This window comes from Talpa occidentalis, unplaced genomic scaffold (genome assembly GCF_014898055.3).
Source record: "Talpa occidentalis isolate TD23 unplaced genomic scaffold, MPIMG_talOcc4v2.1 talOcc4.8, whole genome shotgun sequence".
Lineage (NCBI taxonomy): Eukaryota > Metazoa > Chordata > Mammalia > Eulipotyphla > Talpidae > Talpa > Talpa occidentalis.
The window spans coordinates 31920921-31939898 of record NW_023605194.1 but is presented as its reverse complement, the minus strand read 5'-3'; the positions used below and the strand labels follow the sequence as shown (position 1 = coordinate 31939898).

At 34.9% G+C, this 18978-nt stretch overlaps 1 protein-coding gene across 4 annotated transcripts in view; it reads left to right on the top strand.

Moving 5' to 3' along the window:
- The window catches only part of BMPR1A (bone morphogenetic protein receptor type 1A), a 102068-nt gene that overhangs the window by 45726 nt on the left and 37364 nt on the right, over positions 1-18978 (top strand). For 3 of the 4 annotated variants that reach the window (XM_037497288.2, XM_054690332.1, XM_037497289.2), the window contains exon 2: positions 12072-12186. The exons of the other annotated variant lie outside the window; for it this stretch is intronic. The gene's annotated coding sequence lies outside the window, so the exon portion shown is untranslated. The remainder of the gene's footprint in view (positions 1-12071; positions 12187-18978) is intronic. 4 annotated transcript variants of the gene reach the window in all.

Genomic DNA, 18978 nt, shown 5'->3' with positions numbered 1-18978 from the left:
GTAAACATATACTCTTATTTTTTATTTGAGACAATTGAAAAAGAGCTGAAAATATCTCAACATTTAATCCCTAAATATTTTAGTGTAGCCTCAGAATTTAATATTATACAATACTATTATATAATTTACTGCCCTTTATTAAAATTTGCTCTATTTTTCTTCCAAAACAGTTTTGATTTTTGATCCAGGAACTAAGGAATTTATATTGCATTTGGTTGTTGTATTTCTTTAGTTTCTTTTAGAGTGAGCCATTTTTCCACCCTACCATGGACTACAAAATTGTTTGTACTTTGCTCTTAATTAAAAAAAAAAAGCAAGTTAATACAGATTATAAAAATATAGGAAGTACTATAAAAGACATCTGTGTACCCAGTACTCAGATTTTAGACATGCTAACATTTAGTCATTTTTATTTTACATTAAAATTTTATTCTAAAATCTATCCTACATACAAGGGTATATATGATATAGATATACTTTTTTTTTTTAAAGATTATTTATTTATACAAGCACTGGGTACAGTCAGAAGCGCGGGAGGGTGAGAGAATTCACCAGAGCCAGAGCGGGGAGCAGAACAGGCAGAAGGACCGAAGTACACTGCTGAGGGGAGCAGCGGGCGGCAGGAGAGGTCTGCACGCCATGTGGGACCCTCCTCCGGTGGCCGGGAAGCAGCCGGGGATCGAACCAGCGCCGCAGAGGCCATGGGCAGCTTCGCAACCCAGCGCTCAACCGCTGCGCCACTGGGGGAGGTCCCGATATAGATACACATTTTACATAATAATTAATATCTTTGTTCCAACCTCCTACCTTAAGATATATAATGGCATAGCATCTTTGAACCCCCCCATGCTAACAACAGTTGCCTCTCCCTCCTCAAAAGAACCATCTTAAATTTGGTATTGCTCCCTTAACTTTTATTGCTTTTGTATTTTCCTTTAATATGCATTTTTTTTAGTGTTTCCTATTTCTGCACTTTATTTTAATGGACTCATAATGTATGTATGTATTCTTGGACTTGAATTTTTTTATTCTACATTATGATTTTTGACATACTTGGCTGAGGCATAATTCATTTTCACTACCACTATGAGGTCATCCCATTATATGAATATACTACAGTTTATTCATTTTATTGTTGTTGGACACTTGGGTTTCCTTTCATTTTTGCTATTAAGAAAATGCTGCTGTAAATATTTTTGTACAAGCTTTCTGGTAGATATTTGCAAAAAGTTCTGTATGTACCCAGAGCTAGGATCTTTGAGTTAGTACACTGACAACTTTACTAGGTAATGCAAAATATTTTTGTGTAAACAGTTGTACATTAAGCTAAATAATGAATTCAAGAGGAACTGGTTTGTAAGAGGATGGAAAACAAGATAAAGAGTTCTGTTTGGTATTTTTAAACTTTTAACATTTCATTAGAAATGTTGAATAGGCATTTTGAGATGTTTATAGTTTTTAACCCCACCCATTTTTGTTTTTTCCTGGATTGACTCACTCAGGTATCTCATCTTCCCCTTCACTTGAAGTAGTCTTTTTTAAATCATTATAATACCACAGCATAAAAATTTCTTGATCATAACACATGTTCAGTTTTTATACCTTCAGTCTCAGGCATTCATATACAGCCTTTTTATTTTTATAGACCAGAACCACAAAGCTGCATTAAGCTATTTTCTGATTCCCAAGGATGATGTAAATGAAAAATGGGGTGATGGTGTGGTTATATTATATTAGCAAACATGCATTCTGGAAAGCTGTTGGCAAGAAGAAGAAAACCTAATCAAGAAATAGGGATACAAATTAAAACAAATAAGCAGACAAGCAAGAAAATAAGTAAATAAACAGCACTTGTCTAGGACCATTTAGACTGGAACAAACAGCATTAGGTATTAATAGTCCCAGACAGTTTCAGCATATATGGTAGCATAATTCTGTGATTGGTGTTCATGTTAATTCTTTTTTTTTTTAATTTTTATTTTTTAAAATATTTTTTATTCATATAAGAGCTGGGGTGCAGGCCAGAGGTGTGGGAGGGGTGTTGAGAGGATTCACTAGAGACAGAGTGGGATATGTTAATTCTAAATAACCTTTGTGATTCATTTGAGAAGGTAAACAATACACATTTTAGAACTGGTGAATCCTTAACAAGCTAGAATTACATACTGATTACTGATAGTAGAAATTTTACTATTTTGTGTATAGTGAATCTATTCAAAGGGATTTCTTTGTGGTGCTTTTATCTTTCAGCTAATAAAACAAATACATTGATAATTTCTCAAAAGTCTACAGGAAAAAATGGGTGATATCTATTTCTAACTAATTAAATTGAAAAATGAAAATATAGGAGTGGTTTTTCTATTTTATTGTCAGGAAAGATAAATTGAAAAGGAATAGACAGGTAATGATTATTTGGGGGTTCGTTCTGATTAGATGGCTGCTTCAAATTTGGTGCCTTTGCTGCCTCTTAGAATATATCCACACTCACCTAGGGGTAATACTGCTTCCCAGAGCCATAGCGTCAGGGGTACAGAGGGCACTAATGATCAGAATTTGACCTAGGAACTGTAATTGGTGTTCTGCTATAGGGACTCTTCATGTCCACAGAGTATTAGAAATCACTGCAGAACTTTCGCTGATGTGGAAGAAACCTTTGAACAATGGATAACACATGGATAATGAGGAAACAACATTTTCAGAAAGTAGGGCTTAGAAAATTTTTAACTTCAAAAACTAGCATGTAGAGGTCCATGTGCCCTTCACTTACCCCCCAGCCCAGTGGTTACTTCATTCTACATGGAGTACAATATCAAACTAGAAATTGACATTGGTACATTTTGTATGTATACTTCTGTGCCATTTAAATATACATGTAGACTTGTGTAACCACTGCTAGAGACAGATTCTATCACCACAAAGATCTTAGTGCTACTCACACACCTGTCTCTATTATTTTGTCTAAAAATTTTAAGCATTTTATAAATGGAATGTTCTTATATGTGGCCTTTTTCACTCATTCTGATCCTTTGGATTCTTCCATGTTGCGTGAATCAGTAGTTCTTTTTCATTTCTGAATAAGATTGTATAGTGTGGATGTATCATAGTTTGTTTAAACATTCACCTATTGAAAGTTTCCAGTTTTTGACTATTGAAAAGAAAACTGATGTAAAACATTCAGGTTCATTTCTTTGGGACAAGTGCACTGAAGTGCTGGTGGTTATATCTAAGTGTATATTTAGAATTTAAGGAAACTTTCAAACCATTTTCCAAAGTGGCTGTGCCATTTTACATTCAAACCAGCAGGTATGTGATCCGTTTTCTTCACATTCTTGGCAGCACTTGGTATTGTCATTGTGTTTTCACTGTGGCTGTTCTAGTAGGTGTGTAGTAATATCTCAGCATACTCTTGATATGCATTTCCTCAGTGGCTTGTGGTGTTGACTGTATCTTTTGATATGTTTAATTGCCATCCAAATATCTTGGTGAAATATCTCTTCAGTTTCTTTGCCCATTTTCCAGTTGAAATTTTTAAAGTTGAATTTGGAGATTTTAAAATGTATTCTAGATGAGTCCTTTGTCCCATATATGGTTTGCAAATATATTCTAGCTTGTACCTTGCTTTTTCATTTTCTTAGGATATTTTACAGAGCAGACTTTTTTAGTTTTGATGAAATAAATTTTTTTGTTAATTTTTATGGATTATCCTTTGGGTGTCTTTCTCCATTCCCACCCTACACTCCATGCCCCAAACAACCACTAATCTATTTTTGTCTCTATGGTATTTGTATAGTCTAGACATCTCATAAAAATGGAATCATACGAAATATATGACCTTTAGTGTCTGACTTCTTTACCTTAGCATAAAGTTTAAAAAGTTCATCATTGTTGTATCTGAATCAGTTCTTTTTGACTTCATTTTTTTTAAGTTTGTCAGTGGCTTACCTGTTTATATAATTTTAAAGTTACATTTTTTACTCTATATGTAGTTCATTTATTTTTATGGCTGTATAATATTCCACTGCATAGAAAGCACTTGTTGATTCATTCATTAGGTTGTTTTCATTTTTTTGCCTAGACTCAGAACACCTTTCAGCCCTTCATCTTCCTAAAACAAGTTGTATATGCACACACACACACACGCACACACACGATAATGGAAGAGCGATTTATATGATTTTTTTAACTGAAAGTATTCAGAATATCTGTCAGCATAAATAGATATTTTTCATTCTGTACATTGTTTAGTGTGACTAACCAATCCTAAACTGATAAACATTTTTCTCTTATATAAAACATAAGCAAAGCTAATGTGCAGAGCTCATTTTTTTCTTCCTTTGGATTTTTCTCTTCATTGTCACTCTTTATTCAGTCACTTATTCAAAAACATATTGATTACACTCTGTTCTGGGTACTAGATTGCTCTTAAAACACAAGGGACACAAGCATTAGTAAAATGCTATTACTGTACTCAGAGGCTGTCTTAATAAAGGAGATATACCTATAAATAGATAATCATAATTCAGTATGATACGTGCTACAGTGTCTTATTACCAGGCCTCGTGGGACAAGAGCTATGTAGGGAGTGGGGAGGACTCAACAGAAGAGATATTGGAGATGGATCTTTGTGAGGACAAAGGGAAATCCACTGCCAGGAAATAAAGAGCATTTTGATTTTTGAATTACAATAGCAAGTCTGAAGAAAGGTAGAAGCATTAAGTAGCTGAGGATATTTAGGAAATAGCAAATGGTTTAATATGACCAGTAGGAAATTTGGGGGCAGAGATTATATTACAGCAGAACATAAATAGCGGGTTAAATAGACTAAATGCAGATAATGGCAATCTCTGAGTGTCCACTTAAAGAATTTGGATTTCATTTTGTATATAATTTGAAATCACTGAAAATTTTTAAATCACACTTGTATTTTTTTATTTTTAGTAAATTTTTAGAGTTGTACTGTGAATATTTTAGACCACTTCCTTCCTGTCCCAAATTTCCCATTTCCTATTCTTTCTCTATACAACTACTCTTTGCTTTCTGTATTTGAACTTTTCTGCTCAGAACATTTCATATACTTCTAAAATATATAGTTTTTGGCATCTGGCTTCTTTTACTATATTTATAAGGCTCATTCATGTTATAACTTGCATCAGTCAGTATTCTGTTCCTTTTTATTTCCTGGTATTATTCTGTTGTATGATTATGTCACATTTTGTTTATTCATTCACTAGTTGGTGAACATTTGAATTGTTTCTGAGTTTCTGGTTAATATGACTAGTGCTGCTGAGAACATGTGTGTGTGTCTTTGTGTAGACACATTTTCTTTTCTCTTGAGTAGATTTTTTCATAGAAGAAATTATGACTCGTGTTGACTCTATGTATATACTTAACTTTTACAGAAAGTGCCAAGCTGTTTCCCCAATTCGCAGCAGCATTGTAGGTTTTCACCAGCAATGTATAAGAGATTCATTAATCTAATTATTGTTTTTACAATGACTTATGATGTTTATACTCTTTTCATGAAGCACATTTATAATTTAAAAACATGGGTATAAAGTGAAAGAGGTAAGAATGGATGAAGGCTAGATGAAAGATGTAGGCCTATACTATATAATACAGAGAAAGATGGAGACACATTTTAAAAATGTTATAGTTACTAAATGGGTAGCATTTAGTAACTGCCTGACTATAGTAGATGAAACAGAGGGAGGTAGGACTGGTGATCACAAGATCATGATCTTTGACCTTGGGTAGATAATGCTGTTTGTTAGCAGCTAGAAAAGTGAATAGGTGTATGAAAGCAATTTTTGTGCTCATAGATCCTGTTCTCTTAATATAACACTGGGATATATATATATATTTTTTTTAACACCTGATATATATATTTTTTTTAATAGAGGCATGTTTTATTTATTTATTTATTTGTTTGTTTGTTTTGTTTATACATGCACTGGATACAGTCAGAAGCGCGGGAGGGTGAGAGAATTCACCAGAGCCAGAGCGGGGAGCAGAACAGGCAGAAGGACCGAAGTACACTGCTGAGGGGAGCAGCGGGCGGCAGGAGAGGTCTGCGCGCCATGTGGGACCCTCCTCCGGTGGCTGGGGAGCAGCCGGGGATCGAACCGGCGCTGCAGAGGCTGCGGGCAGCTTCGCAACCCAGCGCTCAACCGCTGCGCCACCGGGGAGGCCCAACACTGGGATATATATTTAATGTGACTATTAATAGTTTGGAAATATGTGTCTAGTTCAAAAGAATGATCCAGATTGAGATACCAATTTAGGGGGACATCATGTATAGGTAAGAGTTGAATTCATGAAAGTAAATGGTATATCTGTTCCTAAATCTTTGTGACCTACTGGGTTACTTTTAGCAATTGAAACTTGTTTAACTAATACAAGGATTTTAATACAATAAAAAAGATTCAAGTTAATAAGCTGCTTTTAGGATTAATTCATTCAAACATGACATTTTTAGGACCCACGTTGTTTTCATCTTTTAATGTTGCATTCGTTGTTCTCTTAGATTGTTTGTTACTTCATTGTCTCAAAATGGCTGCTATAGTTTTGCTTAACAAATTCAAACCCAGGGCCTCCCTGGTGGCACAAGGGGTTAAGCAACACAATCCGCAGCCTCTGCAGCACTGCTGCACGAGTTCGATCCCCAGCCGGCCAGGGAGCAACCCACATGGTGCAGCAGACCTCTCCTGTCTTGCCCGCTGCTCCCCTCAGCAGTGTATTTCAGTCAATCTGCCTGTTCTATTCCCCACTCTGTCTCTGGTGAATTCTCTCACCCCCACCCTCCCCTGCACCTCTGGCCTGTACCCCAGTTCTTGTCTGCATAAGTAAATCTTTAACAAAACAAAACACAAATTCAAACCCAGAGTTGCCGGGTGGGGGGCGGGGGAGGGGGGTGGATAAGAATGTTTTTCACCTGAGTGTCTTTTTTCATTAGCCAGAAAAACTTTTCCCAGATGCTCCCTAGCAAACTTAGCCTTGTATGTCTCTCACTCGCCAGAACTGAATCAAATGCTTTTTACTAAGCCACTCATTTGCTCCGGGAGGGGGATGGGGAGTAGGGGGGGTGGAAGAGGTGGCGGAGGGGGGAAATTGCCACAGTTATCTTAGACCATAGCTTTCTTAACCTGGAATTAAGCATCTTTTTTGATGCTTTTTTAGAAGAAATGTTTCCTCTTGCGTTTGGTTCTTTGCTGTAGTTAAGATTGGTCTGGTTTTCCCAAAACAAAGAGACTCCCTACCGACTGGGAGGAAATTTTTGCACACAACACTAATGATAAAGGACTACAAAGCTGCAAAGAGCTGAAGAGACTCAACAAAAACAAAGTAAATAATCCAGTCAAAAAATGGGCAGAAAAGCTAAAAAGGAACTTCTCCAAAGAGGAAATGCAAACAGCCAACAGGCATATGAAAAAATGTTCAACATCACTTGTAGTCAGGGAAATGCAAATCAAAACTACAGTGACATACCATTTTACACCAGTGAGAATGGCACATATTAAAAAAAAACTAGCAACAACAAATGTTGGTGAGGATGTGAGAAAAAGGAACTCTCCTGCACTGCTGGTGGGAGTGCAAACTGGTCCAACCACTATGAAGAGCTGTGTGGAGATTCCTCAACCTGCTGAAGATGGAGCTTCTATATGACCCAGCAATTCCACTCTTAGGTATTTACCCACATGACACAAAAACATTAATTCCAAAGGGCACCTGCACCCCTATGTTTATAGCAGCACTATTTACAATAGCTAAGCTTTGGAAACAACCCAAAATGCCCAAAAATGGATGACTGGCTCAATAAGAAGTGGTACATATACACAGTGGAATATTACTTAGTAATCAAAAAAGATAAACTGATGCAATTTGCAGCAACATGGATGGAGCTGGAAGGGATCATGCTGAGTGAAATAAGCCAGAAAGAAAAAGAAAAATACCAGATGATCTCACTCATAGCAGGAATTTAGAAAACCTAAATAAGGGACCAGGAAAAAAACTAATTATAATAAAGTAAAAATCAAAATCAACAAGCAACTATAAACCAGAGACACACTACCTGGGCGGGGGGGGGAGAATTAGGGGGATGGGAATTATATGGGGACTATAACCAAGATAAAAATGCATATACATTGAGCAAAAGTGAAAAATGATGTAAAAATATATAAAATGAAAAAAAAGATTGGTATGGTTTTCTAGATGATTCAGCTTAATATCTGGATTTCATTGCTCTTCAATACTTTAGCTATCTATTGAAATTCTGCTCTGTGTCAGTAACTGTCAGATTCTAAAATACAGTCATGAATAAGAAACTTAAAGTTTATTGTGGAAATATACTTAAGCAGAAGAGTGCTAGGATAGAATTGTATTTTAAAGTTTATTTGTATTGTGGGTTAATTAACACTGTATGTTTGCTTTTATTAGAAGTGTCATCTTGAATTTCAAAATCTTTTATTCATTTTATAAGTGAATTTTGGAAACATTTAATATAACCTGTTCATAAGTTGACCTCCCTTTTTATGTTATATAATTACATGCTTCATTACAATAGTCATAATAAACTAACCTAAATTAAACTGTTCATTTGAGTTACTTATTGCTAAAATTATATTTAGCAGTGAAGTAAAATGTTTGGATTTTCCAGTTAGTGTACCAAAGATTGTAGTAGTAATATCTTCGGTTTGAACCCAACAGATTTATTTATTTATTTATTTTGTAATTTGGTTTCTTGTAATTTCCAATGGTTATATAAATGAAGTTCTAGTGTTTATAGCAGTTTTTGTAAGATAGAAGGATACTTTTATGGGTGCTAAGAAAGGAGACATAAAAGATGAAGGGGGTATAGAATAGTGGAGGGAAAAATCCATAGTATTATTAATTTAGTAAATACTAAGAAAATCACTACTTTTTGACATTCTGGTACTAACTCGAAAATAATTTTAAATTTTGTCTTAGACTGAGTTTTATCCAAAGCGTATTTATGCTCTCCTTTCCTATGAAGCAAATCTTACTTCTGCACATGTATGTTTTTATAGATCTCTGCTTATAGGATTATAGCACTATATAGCAAAGGTTAGTAAATGCTTTATGCATACAATTTCTAGTATGTAAAGTGTTTTGTGGACCTGGTCTTTAATTTTCTTTTATTTAACTCATATCTTACTAGGTTTTTTTTAGCCAGTCTTAAGTCCAACCTTCAAAAACAGTTTTCTGTAGTTTATGTGTTATCATGTTTTGGTATGTGTGAGAGAATGGAGGGAGGAGAGATGATTCTGGGTCTTGGACCTTGAAGATGGTATATTTGAAGATTCTTATGATAATGTTTTTCCTTTTTCTTATTAACTTGAAGCTTTTATTCATACCAAGAAAACTGTAATAGTTTATTTTTTTTTTTTATTATTTTTTTTTTAATATTAAATTTTATTTTTATATTCCCCCATACAATTGCAAACGCCCCATTCTGACCCCAATCCTTCCCCTCCCGCCCCCACCCCCCAACAAGTGTCTCTGGTTCATAGTTTTTTGTTGATTTTGATTTTCACTTTCTTATATTCATTTTCCTGGTCCCTTATTTAAGTTTTCTAGATTCCTGCTATGAGTGAGACCATCCGGTATTTTTCTTTTTCTTTTTGGCTTATTTCGCTGAGCATGATCCCTTCCAGTGCCATCCATGTTGCTGCAAATTGCATGTGTTTATCTTTTTTGAATGCTGAGTAATATTCCATGGTATATATGTACCACATCTTCTTGATCCAGTCATCTATTTTTGGGCATTTGGGTTGTTTCCAAAGCTTAGCTATTGTAAACAGTGCTGCTATAAACATAGGAGTGCAGGTGCTCTTTGGAATTGATGTTTCTGTGTCCTTTGGGTAAATACCTAGGAGTGGAATTGCTGGATCATATGGAAGCTCTATGTTTAGTAGGTCCAGAAATCTCCACACAGCTCTCCATAGTGGTTGGACCAGTTTGCACTCCCACCAACAGTGCACAAGAGTTCCTTTTTCTCCACATCCTCGCCAACATTTGTTGTTGCTAGTTTTTTTAATATGTGCCATTCTCACTGGTGTGAGATGGTATCTCATGGTAGTTTTGATTTGCATTTCCCTGATTACAAGTGATGTTGAACATTTTTTCATATGTCTGTTGGCCATTTGCATTTCCTCTTCAGAGAAGTTTCTTTTTAGCTCTTCTGCCCATTTTTTGACTGGATTATTTTCTTTGTTGTTGCTGAGTCTCATCAGCTCTTTGCAGATTTTTGTGATCAGTCCTTTATCATTAGTGTTGGGTGCAAAAATGTTCTCCCAGTTGGTGGGGTTTCTCTTTGTTTTTGTTATTGTCTCTTTTGCTGTGCAGAAGCTCTTTAATTTGATGTAGTCCCAGCTGTTTATCTTTCTCTTCACTATCACTGCTTTGGGTGATGTGTCTGTAAAGATGTCTTTGATGTGCAAATCCCGTAGTGTTTCGCCTATATTTCCTTCTATGTATTTTATGGTTTCAGGTCTTATGTCTAGTTCTTTAATCCATTTTGAGTTGATTTTTGTGTATGGTGTGAGGTAGTGGTCAAGCTTCATTCTTTTGCATGTAGCGACCCAGTTTTCCCAGCACCATTTAGAAAACTGTAATAGTTTAAACAGTGGTTGTTGTAATAAACAAGTAGTTTACATGTTAATTTTATTTATTTTTGATCCATGTCAATATAATAGAATTAGAATCAGACCTTATATTTTAAATATGGTCATTTTGATGGACTGTTTGGACCTTTATAAAAATAGGTTAATCTGAATTTTGTTAAATATAGTGATTACCTCTCTTCTCTTCATACAGTATTAGGGAAGAATGGTGTTGTTGGCAAAGAATAATGTTGGAGGAAAATCTTTATGCTATTCCAGAAATGGAAACACAATGCATTTACTTTTTGATTAGTATAAGGGAATTTTTTTTTAGGACTTTGAATGTCTAAGGAAACAAACAAAACTAAATACCAAGCCTCCATTCCTGCCCTCCTTTTTTCTATGTGATGAACTAAGACTTTCATAGTCACTTGAGTACCCCGAAAAAACGTTAGGGACCTGGTTAAGTTGTCAGTAACTAGTGCTTGAAAAAATGTTCAAGACTCTTAAGTGCAGACAAAGCATTACTAATTGCTTTCAGGGTCAGTCTGTCTTTAGTTTGACCATGAAAGATTTAGTATGGTTCTGTGGCAGGCAGCCCGTCTGCTGAGTTAGAGACTCTAGACTTTAAGAAAGGCTGCTATCTGATATGCTAGATAGGTTCAGGTTGCCCCAGTTTACATGAATTTAGTCATTATTGCCAAGATTACTAAACCTCAGTGTAACACAAATGATACTTCTAAATGGACTTGAAGACAAAGACATTTGACCTTGCAATGGGACATAGGTTTCATACAACTTAAAATTTTTTGCCTTTTAAATATGAAAGGAGAATGCTTTGCTGTAGAAGTCTCAGTTAAAAGATAATATTCAACAAAATTATTTTAAGATCTCTAAGTGCAAGCAGCATACCATCTTTTAAGTAAATTAAGATTTTTAGTGATATCTATCTTGTAGGTTTATGAACCTTGTCCCTTAAAGCAGCAAGGTGCCTAAGTAGATGTTTGGAATTAAAACTGAGACTGTGATAAAAAGTGAAAACAAGGATACTGACTAGGAAATCAACTATATTTTTGTTTAAGCAGAGCTCTGAATATTGTAGAATTGCAAATTTTACTGGTGCTTCTGTTTTTTCCAACGTGATTTTTTTTCATAAATCTAAAGCCAATACAGAAATTTTGCATGTGTGTAATTTTTCTACAGAACTACTATTACCTTTGCTGAAAGTACTCAAGTTGAAAATATTCAGAAGGGGAAATTTCTTTAGGCAAAGGTTGGGAAAATGGTAAAGTGATAAATTTCTAAAATACTATAAAACTTTTCATTGAATTTATATTGAAAATGTACAGTTTTCACATGATAAATGTTTAGAATTACTTCATGTGTTATTTAGACAAATAAAATTTCTTTCAGCCTTGAATAAGTTCTTTTTTGTTGTTGTTTCCTAAACAGATTAATGAAAATATGCATCAGTTTAATACTGTCTTGGAATTCATGAGATGGAAGCATAGGTCAAAGCTGTTTGAAGAAAATTGGAAGTGCAGTTTCATCTAGCTACCTCTCTGAGGTAAGGGAAACATGAAAAAGTTAGAATAATATGAAAATTTTGATTTCTTAACTGGAAATAGTCCTTCTGTATCAGTGTTGCAACCTTATTTTAGTTTCTTTAATTCTGTTCCTTATGAGGTCATAAATAGTTCTAATATTTTCCTCTCCATAAAATGTTGACCCTTTTACTAGTATTGCTTTCTTTAATTGTGGAAAATACATATTAAATCATTTTTATACAAAGCAGAATTCAGAATGGAAGTTTATTTTATTTATTTATTTTTTTTGTGGGACCCTCGCTGGCGGCTGGGGAACGAATCGGCACTGCAGAGGCTGTGGGCAGCCTGGCAGCCCAGCACTCAGCTGCTGAGCCACGAGGGGAGGCCCGGAAGTTTATTTCAAAAATGATGTTTACAAAATCACTATCTTAGAATAATATATCTTTGAAATAAAGGTTTTTACTCACAGCTTCTCTTTTCTTACATCATTCATTCATCTTCTTTTATCCTTGTCAAACTGTTATATTTGTTTTTTTTTTTGAGAAATACTTCTGACTTTCTAAGTGTCATGAGGCTGCATACTGTTTGATCACTTTAGTAGTAGACATTTTTCCTTTCTTGAAATTCTTCTGGTTTCTAAGACCCTGTGCTCTTCTAGTTCTGTTTCTTTTATTATACCTGCATAATTTCTTTATCCTTACCCTCTTAAATTCACTGATAAAATATTTTTATGTCTTTCCTAATCTCATGATTTTAACAATTACCTTGAAAATTATCTCTCAACTTTATAGCTCAGTCGTGGTACTGTGTCTCAGCCTCAGGTCCATATTTTCAGCTGCTCTTTCCTACCCATGTTCCCCCTTCTGTTACTGGATCTTTGTTACCCATGCTTAGTGCTGAATCAGATTCCTCATCTTTTCCTTCTTGCCCTCGGAGATCAGATGTTACCATTTTTACCTCAATAATGTATCCTGAATCTTTTCATTATCTTTTTTATTATCCCATCACTATCCAAGTTAAGGTATTTATATTGTATTTTTTTGGAAATATAACTGGATTCACTTAACTTTGTACCTCTCCTCACTTACCTTCCCTCTGCATGTTGCTGACAGCTTAAATTTTTTGAGAGATAATTCTACCTTTACTGTGAGTGACTTTTCAGTAACCTGCCAAAGTAAGGACAAACTCTTAAAATATTAAAGCCTTTCAACAATATAGCATTAAGTCAGTGACACCTTTGCCTGCACACATCTATTTCCTTCTCCTTTAAAACACTTAAAACACTTGCTCTGTGCCAGACACCGTATTAGGTGCTGAGAATAGAAAATGAGTTCCTTGCTTTGCTCTCAAAGGATGGTGTGTTTAGAGATGAGTATGTAAACAGTTATTTCTAAGTGTAGTTGAAGAGTGCTTGTCATATTGAAAAAATGTATTGGCATCAACTACAAAGACTCTGCCAATGTGTTTAGAGGAGAGAATTGTCAAGGAGACTTCATAAAGGAAATTATATTGGAGTCGAGTCTTGAAGGAAGAGTAGAAGATTGCTAAGTGGAATTTTGGAGATGAGAATTAGGTGCACAGAACCCATTGTAAGCAGGGGAAGCATGAAAAGATAAAGAACATACAGAAGACATTTTGTATGGTTTACGCTCAGGTTGTGAGAGCAGCTTTGAGGGACAAGGTTAAAAGAGATTTTGATTGTGAAGAAGGTGTTATTTTGAAAGTAGTTTGCAGTCACTGAAAAATTTTAACAGGTATTTTGGATCATGACTATGTTTTGCTTGTAGTGATAAGAGTGATAGCTTGGAAGGGGGAGATGCCAAAATCAGAGACTTAGTATACTCTTAATTGTTTCAAGCAAGAAATAATGAGATTCTTGATAAAAGGTAGGGCCCAACTTCACTGAAATTATAAAAACCTTTAAGCACTGATCACTTAGCAAATGTTTAATTTCTTTTACTGCTACATGTGCTATACTCAATAGCTAATGATTTGAAATTCTTATATTTTGTCTCCTTTCTGTTCATATGATATTTTTCTCCTGGCATGCTTTTTCCTTTTTCTCTCTTTGTAGAAGACCTATGAATTTTAAGTAATTTCAAGTACCAGTTGAGAACCATAAGTTCCTTTCTCTTGACTGTGAAATTATGTTTTTTCTTAATATAAGACCGTGGAGTACTTATTTTTTATTCTATATTGTATCTTTGGGTCCCTCTGAAACTGTTTAACAGCAAATCATAAAGAAGGAGGAATCAGAAAATAAGAGCATGGTCCCACCCTCTGTAGTTCTATCAGGAAGGTTATGTATATTAAGTAAAGTGAGTAATGAAAATTGATAAAAATGATGAACACAAAGGAGAAATTACTTCTATAGTCACAGTTATGAGGAGTACAGATAGAACATAGGACGAGTTATTTCAACTAAGCTTTGCAAAATGAGTAGAATTTGAATAGTAAAAAAAAGGGGGGGGATTTTTTTTTTTTGAAAAGCTGATTAATAGAAAATGAATATTTTTATAGGAGTGGTAGAGGTGTTGGGGAGGGTAGGAAATATAACATAAAGGAAATTATACTTTAGGGAAATTAGTGGTAATGTATAAACATATGTCATTAGAGAAATGTAATGAGGAATCAGAGGGCTTAAAGTTTGTAACATGAGGTAATCAGAATTTAATCAGAATAGGCATAGTAGAAGTAGATGAGAAAATTGGATTAAATACTGTGAAGGAAGAAGAGACACTAATTGGTTACTAAAGTTTGGAGTATATTGGATGATGCCCACATATTTTACCCAGATTGTAGGGGTACTTTTGCATTGCTAAGTAATAAACATCATTCCTCAAGTCCTGTTGGGTCCAAGTTTTCTGAGTTTATTATTTTGTTTTTCCCCCTCTGCCAACATCCCTTATACTCCTTTTAGTTTTTTAAGTTTAAAGAAACTAACATTAATGTTCTGCTGTATTATTGGTCTCTTAACTTGTTTACATACAACAAATATTTTTATATATCACTTTCAAGGCATATCAAAAGGGAGATGTTAAAAAAAGCAAAGTATTGCCTCTTTTAGAAGAGGAGGTTTCAAAGAAATAATGCTCTGTTCATATTTCTTAAACTGTAGTTTTTAATTCTATGTTAGATTTAGTAAAATTTAAGAAGTTATAAAGTATTTCTACAGAGTGAGTGATTCAAGAAAGAGATCAAGAAGAAAAATGGGATGCGTTTTTAAGGCCTAGACCTAGCAGTCATTGTCACTTTCACTTCATCTGTTTGTTAGAAGGTAGTCACTCAGTCTAGTTCATTTTCAAAGGAATTAGGTTCCAGCTCTTGAAGAGTATGAAAGAAATTTGTGGCCACATTTAAAAGCTTCCATGACTTAGTTTACTTTTTAAGAGAACTCTTAATGGATGAGTACAATTAATTTATCCAGTAACATAACATAACATGTCCTTTAGGAATATTTAAAAATTGTCCTTGTATCAGTGTGGTGCATTTGGAAGTGCAAAATGATACAGCCTCAGTAGGGATTATCAAAATATTTATTAAAACTACCATTAGACTCCCTCTTCTGGGATTCTATCCTACAGATTAATTTGTCCAAACAACAACAGCAATAAAGACATCTATTCAGGTTTATTTATTGTAGCATTGCTCATATTACCAATGTGTGGAAATGATCTAAAATGTCATTGGCAGGAGAATGAATAAATATAGCTGTATGATATACATAAGGTAGAACACTGTATAACGATGAAAATGAATTGAAAGAAGCTTTATGTATACATCATGGAAATCACAGTGTTGTGAGAAATAAGTAAATTATAAAAATATACAGAACAATGTAACTTTTGTGTGTTTGTGTGTATATTAAGTATAACAATATACAAAGCAATGCCGTATGCTTTGGGGGACACATGCCATAGATAGTAAAAGCATATAAAGACAGGATGTGTTGAATACCATGTGAATGCTGAATCAAAAGAGCAATTACCTCAGAGAGAGAGGATGGTGCTTCAATCAGCACATAGGTAATTCTTACATGAAGTCAAGTATATTTTAACCTGAAAAGATGTTCAGAGACAGAGTAAAGAAAATAAAATGTAAATGCTTCATCTACAGACGGAAAACTCTTCCTGGATTTGCAAGTGCTTCACAATAATAAGCAGGAATTTTTAATGCTGCAGCTGTTCTTTCATAGCTCTACAGGTTTGTAAGGTTCAGTTTCCTGTAGTTTGTGATCCATGCTAGTCAGGGAAGAATTGTCAGTGATCTGATTTTAACACCCTCTGGTCTAATCAGGGCCTTTGGTGATTTGCAAGTTATATAGAAGTGTTATACATGAACTTTTACTTGTCACAACTTTAGGACTGCAGTTGAGTTTAGATATGCTTTGAAGTTCTTTTTGTCAGACCCCATTGTTCATACCAAAGAACCAATTATGATTATTTCCGAAATTATTTAACTTGCTTTAATTATGTGGTTCTGTAAGCGTGTAGTCCAAGCCATTGTCTGCCTTAAAACAATAGTGTACCTCTTGGGAAGCAATGTTTATTTATACATGCCCTTCTTAAAGACCTTTTAATTTACATCTCAAGCTTGGGTATATGCAGGGAGTGTAGAAAAATTTCACTGAATCTTGACACAAGTCATTGTTTGAAGTAATTAGAATTGGATAGTTTATCCACAGCATAGCCCTTTTGGGAAAGCCTCATTTGTAGATGAAAGTAGAAGAAATTGGCATAATGTTTTAATTTCTTCTGCTATTCAATCATTCCTTCAGCAAATATTTATTTAGTGCCAACTATGTTTCAAGTACTGTTCTAGGTGCTAAAAGTATAGAGTAAAAATAATAGACTTATACCTTTGCCCCTATGGAGCATACATCCTGGAGTAGGTGGTGGCAGTAAATAAAATAAGTAAATTATATATCAAATTCCAGGATGACAGGTGCTAAAGAGGAAAAAAAAAAAAAGAATCAGAGAAGGATAGGTGTGCAAAGGATGAAAATGGATTTGTTTGTTTATTATTAATGAAGTATCTTTGTTTTACATCTTAGTTAATGTTCTGACATGTAGAATTTATCCCCTCAGGTGTGGCCACTGTTGCTCTTCCAGCACAGTTCATTGTGCTCCCCTCCTCCCTTTGGATGCCACATTTCTATAGTCAGTTTTCAAGGGTTGGTTTTAAAGTTTGTCTTTTTTTGACCTTTTGTTTGATTTCTGTATATTCCACATGTAAGTGAGACCATCTGGTATTTTTCTTTTTTCGTCTGACTTATTTCACTTAGCATATTCCCTTCACCTCCATCCGTGTTGCCACAATTAGCATGAGTTTATCTGTTTTGGTCACTGAATTGTATTCCATTGCGTATTCATACCACATCTTGATCCATTCATCTGTTTGTGAGCATTTAGGTTGTTTCCATATCTTGGCTATTGTAAAAAGTGCTGCAATAAACATAGGAATGTAGGTTTTTTTCAAATTAGTGTTTTTGTGTTCTTTGTGTAGATTCCTAGGAGTAGAATTGCTTGGTCGTATGGCAGATCCATTTTTAGTTTTTTGAGGAATCTTCACACAGCTTTCCACGGTGGCTGGATCAATTTATATTCCCAACAGTGTAGGAGGATTCCTTTTTCTTCATACCTTCTCCAGCACTTACTGTTTCCGATTTTTTTGATCTGGACCAGTAAGAATGATTTTAAATAGGGTGAGCCAAAACACTAAATAAGAAAGGAATATTTGAGTAGACACTTACAGGAAGTAAGATAGCAAGTCAAACAGATGTCTTGGGGGAAGAATGTTATAGGCAGAGGGAACTTGCAAATGCAGAGGTCCTACAGCAGGGCCCTCCCAGGTGTTTTGAGAACAAGGAAGTCAATGTGGGTGAAGTAGAGGACTTGGAATCTTTGGCCCATAGTAGACAGGAGTTGAGATTTGTGGGCCATTATAAACTTCAGGTCTTATTCTGAGTAAGTTGAACAAATGAGTGCTATAATCTCTTATGCTTTTTATTATCACTTTGTCTGCTGTGTTGAGAATATATTGTAGGTACATAAGGGTAGACATGGAGATCAGTTAGGAGGCTATTTCAATAATCCAGGCAAAAATTGTTAGTGGCTTGGACCAGAGAGATAGCAGTGAAGGTAGTGAGAAGTGTATTGTGCTGAATATATTTTGGAAGTAGAACCAGTAGGATTTACTCACAGATAGGATATGGAAAGAAGGAAAGAGGGAGTGGTCAAGAATGATTCCAAGATTTTAGACCTGTGAAACTTAGAAAAGACAGACTGTTAGCTAAGGTGAGAAAAACTTGAAGGGGTTCTAGCAGATTTGGGGGGAGGTGACAGGAGAAAAATCAAGAGTAATTACACAGCTGTTGGTAACATCACGTCAATTTTCATACTATGAAACTGTCTTAAAAGTAACTCAACAGTTTTTTTGGCCTATGTTATCAAAGAGCTTTTTTAAGATATTTGACTTTATTCATATATACATAATTTATGCTAATCTAATCCTGAATGCCTTTCTCTTTAATCTTTTTTGGGGGTGTGTGTGTTAATCGTTCTATCAGCTGGAATATTTTTGGTTGTAACAGAAAAACTGACTCTCTCTGACCTAAAAAAAAAAATAGAAGAAATTTATTGTCCCTTAACTGAAAAATCACTAAGTAATTCAGGCTTTGGGCAAGGTTACTTGAGCAGCTTGTTGAAGGCTCCAAAGATCTGGATTCTTTTAGTCTCCTAGCTCTACCTTCTGATTCTTCTTCTGGCCCAAACATAGCTGCCAGTATCTTCTTGGGTTGCTGTTTTCTTACT